Raw genomic sequence first — 12,500 nt, forward strand, 5'->3', positions numbered from 1 at the left:
CATAAGTCACATTTGCCAGCATAAGTCACATTTGCCAGCATAAGTCACATTTGCCAGCATAAGTCACATTTGCCAGCATAAGTCACATTTGCCAGCATAAGTCACATTTGCCAGCATAAGTCACATTTGCCAGCATAAGTCACATTTGCCAGCATAAGTCACATTTGCCAGCATAAGTCACATTTGCCAGCATAAGTCACATTTGCCAGCATAAGTCACATTTGCCAGCATAAGTCACATTTGCCAGCATAAGTCACATTTCCAAGCATAAGTCACATTTCCAAGCATAAGTCACATTTCCAAGCATAAGTCACATTTCCAAGCATAAGTCACAGTTGGACTTAATAGTCGGGCCCAGAGAGATTCCCATGAGTGCTATCTCTGGCAGTGGGCTTAATAGTCGGCCCCGGAGGGTCGGCGGTGGGGCTTAATAGTCGGGCCCGGAGAGACTTCCAGGGACGGCCGTTTGTCAGGGGGCTTAATGGCGGGGTCCGATCGGCCTCCCGTGGAAGCCTGCCTGGGGGAGCGGTGAGGACTCTTGAGGGCCAGCGGAAGGAAGAGGTGGTGCTGTATTTGACCCCGGCTGCCGGGAGATGGGGAGCTGGAGGGTTGCCCCGAGGCGGGGTCTGCAGGGAGAACCGGGTTCCGGAGCGGGCGGGCCTAGGGGAGGCAAGCCGGGCCGGGGCTCACCCTCCTGGGCAGGGTCCGAGGGGAGCTTCCCCCTGAGAGAACTTCCACTTCCGTAGACACTTTGACAAAAAAACCCCCAAAAAACCGGAGCCCCCGAGGAGGCCTTCCTGCGGCGAGCGCCAGGCCGGGCTGGGGCTACCCAAGCCTGGGTAAAGCCAGAGGCTAAGTCCCTAACAGGTGGAAGGCTGCATTCTGCTAAGTGTCTACCAGAGGGCGACACTTCCAGGAGACCCAGGGGGCTAAGCCTGAGGCGGCAGGCTGGCCCAGGGTTCCAGGAGAGAGGGAGAGACCGTCCCAGGCGGCTGGGAGAGCCAGGCCTACCCAGGGCTACCCGAGCCTGGGTACATGCCGGAGGCTAAGTCCCTAGCAGGTGGAAGGCTGCATTCTGCTAAGTGTCTACCAGAGGGCGACACTTCCAGGAGACCCAGGGGGCTAAGCCTGAGGCGGCAGGCTGGCCCAGGGTTCCAGGAGAGAGGGAGAGACCGTCCCAGGCGGCTGGGAGAGCCAGGCCTACCCAGGGCTACCCGAGCCGGGGTACATGCCGGAGGCTAAGTCCCTAGCAGGTGGAAGGCTGCATTCTGCTAAGTGTCTACCAGAGGGCGACACTTCCAGGAGACCCAGGGGGCTAAGCCTGAGGCGGCAGGCTGGCCCAGGGTTCCAGGAGAGAGGGAGAGACCGTCCCAGGCGGCTGGGAGAGCCAGGCCTACCCAGGGCTACCCGAGCCGGGGTACATGCCGGAGGCTAAGTCCCTAGCAGGTGGAAGGCTGCATTCTGCTAAGTGTCTACCAGAGGGCGACACTTCCAGGAGACCCAGGGGGCTAAGCCTGAGGCGGCAGGCTGGCCATGGGTTCCAGGAGGGAGGGAGAGATCGTCCCGGGCGGCTGGGAAAAAAGCCAGGCCGACCCAGGGCTACCCGAGCCTGGGCAAAGCCAGAGGCTAAGTCCCTAGCAGGTGGCAGGCTGCGTTCTGCTAAGTGTCTTCCAGAGGGAGACACTTCCAGGAGACCCAGGGGGCTAAGCCTGAGGGCGGCAGGCCGGCCATGGGTTCCAGGAGGGAGGGAGAGATTGTCCCAGGCGGCTGGGAAAGCCAGGGCTACCCGAGCCTGGGTAACGCCAGAGACTTAGTCCCTAGCAGCTGGCAGGCTGCAATCTGCTAAAAATCCACCGGATGGCAACGGAGAGCCGCAGTCCCCGGCTCGTCCACAAGGCGGCGCCAGCACTCGGGTTGCAGGCTGCATTCTGTTAAAAATCCACCGGATGGCAACGTAGAGCCGCTCTCCCCGGCTCATCCACAAGGCGGCGCCACTTCCAGGCGACCCAGGGGGCTAAGCCTGAGGTGGGAGGCCGGCCCAGGGTTCCAGGAGAGAGGGAGAGATCGTCCCGGGCGGCTGGGAAAAAAGCCAGGCCGACCCAGGGCTACCCAAGCCTGGGTAAAGCCAGAGGCTAAGTCCCTAGCAGGTGGCAGGCTGCGTTCTGCTAAGTGTCTTCCAGAGGGAGACACTTCCAGGAGACCCAGGGGGCTAAGCCTGAGGCGGCAGGCTGGCCCAGGGTTCCAGGAGAGAGGGAGAGACCGTCCCAGGCGGCTGGGAGAGCCAGGCCTACCCAGGGCTACCCGAGCCGGGGTACATGCCGGAGGCTAAGTCCCTAGCAGGTGGAAGGCTGCATTCTGCTAAGTGTCTACCAGAGGGCGACACTTCCAGGAGACCCAGGGGGCTAAGCCTGAGGCGGCAGGCTGGCCCAGGGTTCCAGGAGAGAGGGAGAGACCGTCCCAGGCGGCTGGGAGAGCCAGGCCTACCCAGGGCTACCCGAGCCTGGGTACATGCCGGAGGCTAAGTCCCTAACAGGTGGAAGGCTGCGTTCTGCTAAGTGTCTACCAGAGGGCGACACTTCCAGGAGACCCAGGGGGCTAAGCCTGAGGCGGCAGGCTGGCCATGGGTTCCAGGAGGGAGGGAGAGATGGTCCCAGGCGGCTGGGAAAGCCAGGCCTACCCGAGCCTGGGTAATGCCAGAGGCTAAGTCCCTAGCAGGTGGAAGGCTGCAATCTGCTAAAAATCCACCGGATGGCAACGGAGAGCCGCAGTCCCCGGCTCGTCCACAAGGCGGCGCCAGCACTCGGGTTGCAGGCTGCATTCTGCTAAAAATCCACCGGATGGCAACGGAGAGCCGCTCTCCCCCGCTTGTCCACAAGGCGGCGCCACTTCCAGGCGACCCAGGGGGCTAAGCCTGAGGGCGGCAGGCCGGCCCAGGGTTCCAGGAGAGAGGGAGAGATCGTCCCAGGCGGCTGGGACAGCCAGGCCGACCCGAGCCTGGGTAATGCCAGAGGCTAAGTCCCTAGCAGGTGGAAGGCTGCAATCTGCTAAGTGTCTACCAAGAGGGCACCACTTCCAGGCAACCCAGGGGGCTAAGCCTGAGGCGGCAGGCTGGCCCAGGGTTCCAGGAGAGAGGGAGAGATCGTCCCAGGCGGCTGGGAAAAAAGCCAGGCCGACCCAGGGCTACCCTAGCCTGGGTAAAGCCAGAGGCTAAGTCCCTAGCAGGCGGCAGGCTGCGTTCTGCTAAGTGACTTCCAGAGGGAGACACTTCCAGGAGACCCAGGGGGCTAAGCCTGAGGGCGGCAGGCCGGCCCAGGGTTCCAGGAGAGAGGGAGAGTTCGTCCCAGGCGGCTGGGAAAAAAGCCAGGCCTACCCAGGGCTACCCGAGCCTGGGTACATGCCGGAGGCTAAGTCCCTAGCAGGTGGAAGGCTGCAATCTGCTAAAAATCCACCGGATGGCAACGGAGAGCCGCGGTCCCCGGCTCGTCCACAAGGCGGCGCCAGCACTCGGGTTGCAGGCTGCATTCTGCTAAAAATCCACCGGATGGCAACGGAGAGCCGCTCTCCCCCGCTTGTCCACAAGGCGGCGCCACTTCCAGGCGACCCAGGGGGCTAAGCCTGAGGGCGGCAGGCCGGCCCAGGGTTCCAGGAGAGAGGGAGAGATCGTCCCAGGCGGCTGGGAAAGCCAGGCCTACCCAGGGCTACCCGAGCCTGGGTACATGCCGGAGGCTGAGTCCCTTGCAGGTGGAAGGCTGCAATCTGCTAAAAATCCACCGGATGGCAACGGAGAGCCGCAGTCCCCGGCTCGTCCACAAGGCGGCGCCAGCACTCGGGTTGCAGGCTGCATTCTGCTAAAAGTCCACCGGATGGCAACGTAGAGCCGCTCTCCCCCGCTTGTCCACAAGGCGGCGCCACTTCCAGGCGACCCAGGGGGCTAAGCCTGAGGGCGGCAGGCCGGCCCAGGGTTCCAGGAGAGAGGGAGAGATGGTCCCAGGCGGCTGGGAAAGCCAAGCCTACCCAGGGCTACCCGAGCCTGGGTAGATGCCGGAGGCTAAGTCCCTAGCAGGTGGAAGGCTGCATTCTGCTAAGTGTCTACCAGAGGTAGACGCTTCCAGGAAACCCAGGGGGCTAAGCCTGAGGGCGGCAGGCCGGCCATGGGCTCCAGGAGAGAGGGAGAGATTGTCCCAGGCGGCTGGGAAAGCCAGGCCTACCCAGGGCTACCCGAGCCTGGATACATGCCGGAGGCTAAGTCCCTAGCAGGTGGAAGGCTGCATTCTGCTAAAAATCCACCGGATGGCAACGGAGAGCCGCGGTCCCCGGCTCGTCCACAAGGCGGCGCCAGCACTCGGGTTGCAGGCTGCATTCTGCTAAAAATCCACCGGATGGCAACGGAGAGCCGCTCTCCCCCGCTTGTCCACAAGGCGGCGCCACTTCCAGGCGACCCAGGGGGCTAAGCCTGAGGGCGGCAGGCCGGCCCAGGGTTCCAGGAGAGAGGGAGAGATCGTCCCGGGCGGCTGGGAAAAAAGCCAGGCCGACCCAGGGCTACCCTAGCCTGGGTAAAGCCAGAGGCTAAGTCCCTAGCAGGCGGCAGGCTGCGTTCTGCTAAGTGACTTCCAGAGGGAGACACTTCCAGGAGACCCAGGGGGCTAAGCCTGAGGGCGGCAGGCCGGCCCGGGGTTCCAGGAGAGAGGGAGAGATCGTCCCAGGCGGCTGGGAAAAAAAGCCAGGCCGACCCAGGGCCACCCCAGCCTGGGTAAAGCCAGAGGATAAGTCCCTAGCAGGTGGAAAGCTGCAATTTGCTATGGAAAGCTGCAATTTGCTATGGAAAGCTGCAATTTGCTAAAAATCCACCGGATGGCAACGTAGAGCCGCTCTCCCCGGCTCGTCCACAAGGCGGCGCCACTTCCGGGCGACCCAGGGGGCTAAGCCTGAGGGCGGCAGGCCGGCCCAGGGTTCCAGGAGAGAGGGAGAGATCGTCCCGGGCGGCTGGGAAAAAGCCAGGCCGACCCAGGGCTGCCGTTGCCTGGGTAATGCCGGAGGCCGAGTCCCTAGCAGGTGGCAGGCTGCTAGCGTCTACCAGAGGGCGAGATCCCGCCTCCCCGAGCGGCCGGGGAGAGAGGATTTGCAGGAGCTGACAGGCGCGCACGCAGAAGGGAAATCCCCCTTGGCGGCCGGGGGGAGAGACGATTTGCAGGAGCTGACAGGCGCGCACGCGCGCGCGCAGAAGGGAAAGTCCCCGGGCGGCCGCGGGGAGAGAGGAGAGATGATTGGCAGGAGCTGACAGGCGCGCACGCGCAGAAGGGAAGTCACCCTCGGCGGGCGGCGGGAGAGACGATTTGCAGGAGCTGACAGGCGCGCACGCGCAGAAGGGAGAGTCGTCCCCCCCGGGCCGGGGAGAGAGATGATTGGCAGCCGGCGGAGGTAGCTGCCAGGCGGACCAGAAGGAGAACTGCGGCCGCTCCGAGCAGAAGGGAAATCCCCCGGGCCTCCGGGGAGACGAGCGGCCTCTGGCAGGCGCGGCGAGCCGGCGCCGGCGCCGCCATCCCGGGCGAGGCGACGGGCGCCTCCCGCCCGGCGCATATGGCACTTCCGTCGACACTTAGTCAAATTTTCAACTTTCAAAATTCCTCCGGCGGCCGTGTTTCACTCCGGGGAGCGGCGCCCTCACGCCGGCGGCGGCGCGCCTCGGCCGGCACGAAGGGGTACCACCTCGAGTCGGTGTCGGGGGTCCCGCCGTGGAACCGGGCGTCGGACGGCCCCGGAGGAGGCCTCGGAGCCGAAAAGGCACTACCGGAATGAGGTTGAATTTGACGGCCGGATCCGGGCCGGAGTTCCACAAAGTCGGACACTTTGAGTGGTTGGTCTTCATGTAATGGGACAGGTGACACTCTCTCTGTGACCTACTTTTGAACACCCCCGTCAAGAACCGTGTCCGAGACAGCGTGTGCTGTCAATTAGCTTACCAAAAGTCAGAGTACCAGGGCATCGGACACCCGACTCTGACAAAGTCCCAGTGAACTCTGCTGACAGGCCGCCGACGGCGGATCCCTGCGGGGGGGAGGCAGAGCGAGGGCACCGCCCCCCCCGAGTTGCGAGACAAGCCTCTTTAGGTCGCGTGGCAAGCCTCGGTTTTCAGGCGGGCGCTTCCCGCCGAGCCAATCGGCACTTTTAGACACTTTTGGGGAAAAAAAAAAGAAAAAGTCAAACTTTGAAAAATAAATAACCAACGAAACACGGACCAATGAGAACCGCTTCCGGCTGGTCGCGGAAGGGAGAGATGATTGGCAGGAGCTGCCCTGCGCGCTAGAATGAGAACTGCGGCCGCTCCGAGCAGAAGGGAAATCCCCCGGGCGGGCCAGGGGAGACGAGCGGCCGCTGGCAGGTACGGCGAGAGGGCGCCGGTGCCGCCATCCCGGGCGAGGCGACGGGCGCCCCCCGCTGAGCCGATCGGCTCTTGGACACTTTGGGGAAAAAAATAAAAAATAAAAAAGGCAAACTTTGAAATAAAACCCCACGAAACACGGACCTCGGTGAGATCCCCGGGCGGCGGCCGGGAGAGATGATTGGCAGGAGCTGCCAGGCGCGCAGAAGGGAAGTCCCCCTGTGCGGCCGGGGAGAGATGATTGGCAGCAGGCGGAGGCAGCCGCCAGGCGGACCAGAAGGAGAACTGCGGCCGCTCCGAGCAGAAGGGAAATCCCCCGGCGCGGGCCAGGGGAGACGAGCGGCCGCTGGCAGGTACGGCGAGAGGGCGCCGGTGCCGCCATCCCGGGGGAGGCGACGGGCGCCTCCCGCCGAGCCGATCGGCACTTTTAGACACTTTGGGGGAAAAAGACCGACATTTTAATAAACCCCATACAACACGGACCAGTGAGAACTGCAGCCGGCCGGCCGGCCGGCCGGCGCAGAAGGGAGGTCCCCCGGGAGGGCCGGGGGAGAGATGATTGGCAGGCGGAGGTAGCTGCCAGGCGCGCGCAGAAGGGAAGTTCCCCCGGGCGGCCGGGGGGAGAGAGAGAGAGAGATGATTGGCAGCCGGCGGAGGTAGCTGCCAGGCGGACCAGAACGAGAACTGCGGCCGCTCGGAGCGGAAGGGGAAGTCTGAGGCGGCAGGCCGGCCCAGGGTTCATGGAGAGAGGGAGAGATTGTCCCAGGCGGCTGGGAAAAAAGCCAGGCCGACCCAGGGCCACCCCAGCCTGGGTAAAGCCAGAGGATAAGTCCCTAGCAGGCGGCAGGCTGCGTTCTGCTAAGTGTCTACCGAGAGGGCACCACTTCCAGGCAACCCAGGGGGCTAAGCCTGAGGCGGCAGGCTGGCCCAGGGTTCCAGGAGAAGAGGGAGAGATCGTCCCAGGCGGCTGGGAAAGCCAGGCCTACCCAGGGCTACCCGAGCCTGGGCACATGCCGGAGGCTAAGTCCCTAGCAGGTGGAAGGCTGCAATCTGCTAAAAATCCACCGGATGGCAACGGAGAGCCGCAGTCCCCGGCTCGTCCACAAGGCGGCGCCAGCACTCGGGTTGCAGGCTGCATTCTGCTAAAAATCCACCGGATGGCAACGGAGAGCCGCTCTCCCCGGCTCGTCCACAAGGCGGCGCCACTTCCAGGCGACCCAGGGGGCTAAGCCTGAGGCGGCAGGCCGGCCCAGGGTTCCAGGAGAGAGAGGGAGAGATCGTCCCAGGCGGCTGGGAAAGCCAGGCCGACCCAGGGCTACCCGAGCCTGGGTAAAGCCAGAGGCTAAGTCCCTAGCAGGTGGCAGGCTGCATGCTGCCAAGTGTCTACCGAGAGGGCACCACTTCCAGGCGACCCAGGGGGCTAAGCCTGAGGCGGCAGGCTGGCCCAGGGTTCCAGGAGAGAGGGAGAGATTGTCCCAGGCGGCTGGGAAAGCCAGGGCTACCCGAGCCTGGGTACATGCCGGAGGCTGAGTCCCTAGCAGGCGGCAGGCTGAATTCTGCTAAGTGTCTACCAGAGGGCGACACTTCCAGGAGACCCAGGGGGCTAAGCCTGAGGCGGCAGGCTGGCCCAGGGTTCCAGGAGAGAGGGAGAGATTGACCCAGGCGGCTGGGAAAGCCAGGCCTACCCAGGGCCACCCGAGCCTGGGTACATGCCGGAGGCTAAGTCCCTAGCAGGTGGAAGGCTGCAATTTGCTATGGAAAGCTGCAATTTGCTAAAAATCCACCGGATGGCAACGGAGAGCGGCTCTCCCCGGCTCGTCCACAAGGCGGCGCCACTTCCAGGCGACCCAGGGGGCTAAGCCTGAGGCGGCAGGCCGGCCCAGGGTTCCAGGAGAGAGGGAGAGATTGTCCCAGGCGGCTGGGAAAGCCAGGCCGACCCAGGGCTACCCGAGCCTGGGTAAAGCCAGAGGCTAAGTCCCTAGCAGGTGGCAGGCTGCATTCTGCTAAGTGTCTACCAAGAGGGCACCACTTCCAGGCAACCCAGGGGGCTAAGCCTGAGGCGGCAGGCTGGCCCAGGGTTCCAGGAGAAGAAGGAGAGATCGTCCCAGGCGGCTGGGAAAGCCAGGCCTACCCAGGGCTACCCGAGCCTGGGTACATGCCGGAGGCTAAGTCCCTAGCAGGTGGAAGGCTGCAATTTGCTATGGAAAGCTGCAATTTGCTAAAAATCCACCGGATGGCAACGGAGAGCGGCTCTCCCCGGCTCGTCCACAAGGCGGCGCCACTTCCAGGCGACCCAGGGGGCTAAGCCTGAGGCGGCAGGCCGGCCCAGGGTTCCAGGAGAGAGGGAGAGATTGTCCCAGGCGGCTGGGAAAGCCAGGCCGACCCAGGGCTACCCGAGCCTGGGTAAAGCCAGAGGCTAAGTCCCTAGCAGGTGGCAGGCTGCATTCTGCTAAGTGTCTACCAAGAGGGCACCACTTCCAGGCAACCCAGGGGGCTAAGCCTGAGGCGGCAGGCTGGCCCAGGGTTCCAGGAGAGAGGGAGAGATTTGTCCCAGGCGGCTGGGAAAGCCAGGCCTACCCAGGGCTACCAGAGCCTGGGTACATGCCGGAGGCTAAGTCCCTAGCAGGTGGAAGGCTGCAATTTGCTATGGAAAGCTGCAATTTGCTAAAAATCCACCGGATGGCAACGGAGAGCGGCTCTCCCCAGCTCGTCCACAAGGCGGCGCCACTTCCAGGCGACCCAGGGGGCTAAGCCTGAGGCGGCAGGCCGGCCCAGGGTTCCAGGAGAGAGGGAGAGATTGTCCCAGGCGGCTGGGAAAGCCAGGCCGACCCAGGGCTACCCGAGCCTGGGTAAAGCCAGAGGCTAAGTCCCTAGCAGGTGGCAGGCTGCATTCTGCTAAGTGTCTACCAGAGGGCGACACTTCCAGGAGACCCAGGGGGCTAAGCCTGAGGCGGCAGGCTGGCCCAGGGTTCCAGGAGAGAGGGAGAGACCGTCCCAGGCGGCTGGGAGAGCCAGGCCTACCCAGGGCTACCCGAGCCTGGGTACATGCCGGAGGCTAAGTCCCTAGCAGGTGGAAGGCTGCAATTTGCTATGGAAAGCTGCAATTTGCTAAAAATCCACCGGATGGCAACGGAGAGCGGCTCTCCCCGGCTCGTCCACAAGGCGGCGCCACTTCCAGGCGACCCAGGGGGCTAAGCCTGAGGCGGCAGGCCGGCCCAGGGTTCCAGGAGAGAGGGAGAGATTGTCCCAGGCGGCTGGGAAAGCCAGGCCGACCCAGGGCTACCCGAGCCTGGGTAAAGCCAGAGGCTAAGTCCCTAGCAGGTGGCAGGCTGCATTCTGCTAAGTGTCTACCAAGAGGGCACCACTTCCAGGCGACCCAGGGGGCTAAGCCTGAGGCGGCAGGCTGGCCCAGGGTTCCAGGAGAGAGGGAGAGATTGTCCCAGGCGGCTGGGAAAGCCAGGCCTACCCAGGGCTACCCGAGCCTGGGTACATGCCGGAGGCTAAGTCCCTAGCAGGTGGAAGGCTGCAATTTGCTATGGAAAGCTGCAATTTGCTAAAAATCCACCGGATGGCAACGGAGAGCGGCTCTCCCCGGCTCGTCCACAAGGCGGCGCCACTTCCAGGCGACCCAGGGGGCTAAGCCTGAGGCGGCAGGCCGGCCCAGGGTTCCAGGACAGAGGGAGAGATCGTCCCAGGCGGCTGGGAAAAGCCAGGCCGACCCAGGGCTGCCGGAGCCTGGGTAATGCCAGAGGCCGAGTCCCTAGCAGGTGGCAGGCTGCTAGCGTCTACCAGAGGGCGAGATCCCGCCTCCCCGAGCGGCCGGGGAGAGAGGATTTGCAGGAGCTGACAGGCGCGCAGAAGGGAAATCCGGAGAGATGATTGGCAGCCGGCGGAGGCAGCCGCCAGGCGGACCGGAAGGAGAACTGCGGCCGCTGGGAGCGGAAGGGAAATCCCCCGGGCGTCCGGGGAGACTAGCGGCCGCGGCAGGCGCGGCGACCCGGCGCCGGTGCCGCCATCCCGGGCGAGGCGACGGGCGCCTCCCCGCCGGCGCAGTTGGCACTTCCGTCGACACTTTGCCAAATTTTCAACTTTCAAAATTCCTCCGGCGGCCGTTTTTCACACCGGGGAGCGGCGTCCTCACGCCGGCGGCGGCGCACCTCGGCCGGCAAAAAGGGGTACCTCCTCGAGTCGGTGTCGGGGGTCCCGCCGTGGAACCGGGCGTCGGACGGCCCCGGAGGAGGCCTCGGAGCGGAAAAGGCACTACCGGAATGAGGTTGAATTTGACGGCCGGATCCGGGCCGGAGTTCCACAAAGTCGGACACTTTGAGTGGTTGGTCTTCATGTAATGGGACAGGTGACACTCTCTCTGTGACCTACTTTTGAACACCCCCGTCAAGAACCGTGTCCGAGACAGCGAGTCCTGTCAATTAGCTTACCAAAAGTCAGAGTACCAGGGGATCGGACACCCGACTCTGACAAAGTCCCAGTGAACTCTGCTCACAGGCCGCCGACGGCGGATCCCCGCGGGGGGGAGGCAGAGCGAGGGCACCGCCCCCCCGGGTTGCGTGACAAGCCTCTTCAGGTCGCGTGGCAAGCCGCAGTTTTCAGGCGGGCGCCTCCCGCCGAGCCGATCGGCACTTAGACGCTTTGGGGGAAAAAAAGGTCAAACGCACAAAAAAAACCCCCCATAAAACACGGACCATAAGAGATCCCCCGGGCGGCCGGGGAGAGATGATTGGCAGGAGCTGACAGGCGCGCAGAAGGGAAATCCCCCGAGCGGCCGCTGGCAGGCACGGCGACCCGGCGCCGGTGCCGCCATCCCGGGCGAGGCGACGGGCGCCCCCCGCTGAGCCGATCGGCTCTTAGACACTTTGGGGAAAAAAAAGACAAACTTTGAAATAAAACCCCACGAAACACGGACCTTAACGAGATCCCCCGGGCGGCCGGGGAGAGATGATTGGCAGGAGCTGCCAGGCGCGCAGAAGGGAAATCCCCCTTGGCGGCCGGGGAGAGATGATTGGCAGGAGCTGACAGGCGCGCAGAAGGGAAATCCCCCGGGCGGCCGGGGAGAGATGATTGGCAGCCGGCGGAGGCAGCCGCCAGGCGGACCAGAAGGAGAACTGCGGCCGCTGGGAGCGGAAGGGAAATCCCCCGGGCGTCCGGGGAGACTAGCGGCCGCTGGCAGGCGCGGCGACCCGGCGCCGGTGCCGCCATCCCGGGCGAGGCGACGGGCGCCTCCCCGCCGGCGCGGTTGGCACTTCCGTCGACACTTTGCCAAATTTTCAACTTTCAAAATTCCTCCGGCGGCCGTTTTTCACACCGGGGAGCGGCGTCCTCACGCCGGCGGCGGCGCACCTCGGCCGGCAAAAAGGGGTACCACCTCGAGTCGGTGTCGGGGGTCCCGCCGTGGAACCGGGCGTCGGACGGCCCCGGAGGAGGCCTCGGAGCGGAAAAGGCACTACCGGAATGAGGTTGAATTTGACGGCCGGATCCGGGCCGGAGTTCCACAAAGTCGGACACTTTGAGTAGTTGGTCTTCATGTAATGGGACAGGTGACACTCTCTCTGTGACATACTTTTGAACACCCCCGTCAAGAACCGTGTCCGAGACAGCGGGTCGTGTCAATTAGCTTACCAAAAGTCGGAGTACCAGGGCCTCGGACATCCGTCTCCGACAAAGTCCCTGCGACCTCAGCTCTCACGCCGCCGATAGTGGATCTCCGCTGGGGGCGAAAAGAGCGAGGACGCGCCGGTTGCGAGACAAGCCCCCTCCGCGTCGCGTGGCAAGCCTCGGACGAGTCACCCGTCACCCGCGGGTCACCCACCGATCGATCTGACGGCCGCCGACCCGGCGGGAAGGGACCCTCGCTCGGCCGGACCTAGGGGGTCCGCGCCGGCTAAGGCGCGGGGTCTTTCCTTCCCTTCAGCTCCGGAGCGGCGTAGCGGAAAAGCTTAAGGCCGGCGCGGCGCCACCCGCCCAGGGCGGGCGCCCGCGGCAGACCCAGGACATCGGCGAGAGAGAGTTTGCCTTCGCCCCGTCCGACCCCCGAGGTGTCAGAAAACCGGGCGTCCCCTACGAACGAAAGGGTTCCTCGCCGAATCCGGGCCGGGCTCCGCGCCCG

This window comes from Leptodactylus fuscus, unplaced genomic scaffold, assembly GCF_031893055.1.
Source record: "Leptodactylus fuscus isolate aLepFus1 unplaced genomic scaffold, aLepFus1.hap2 HAP2_SCAFFOLD_697, whole genome shotgun sequence".
NCBI lineage: Eukaryota > Metazoa > Chordata > Amphibia > Anura > Leptodactylidae > Leptodactylus > Leptodactylus fuscus.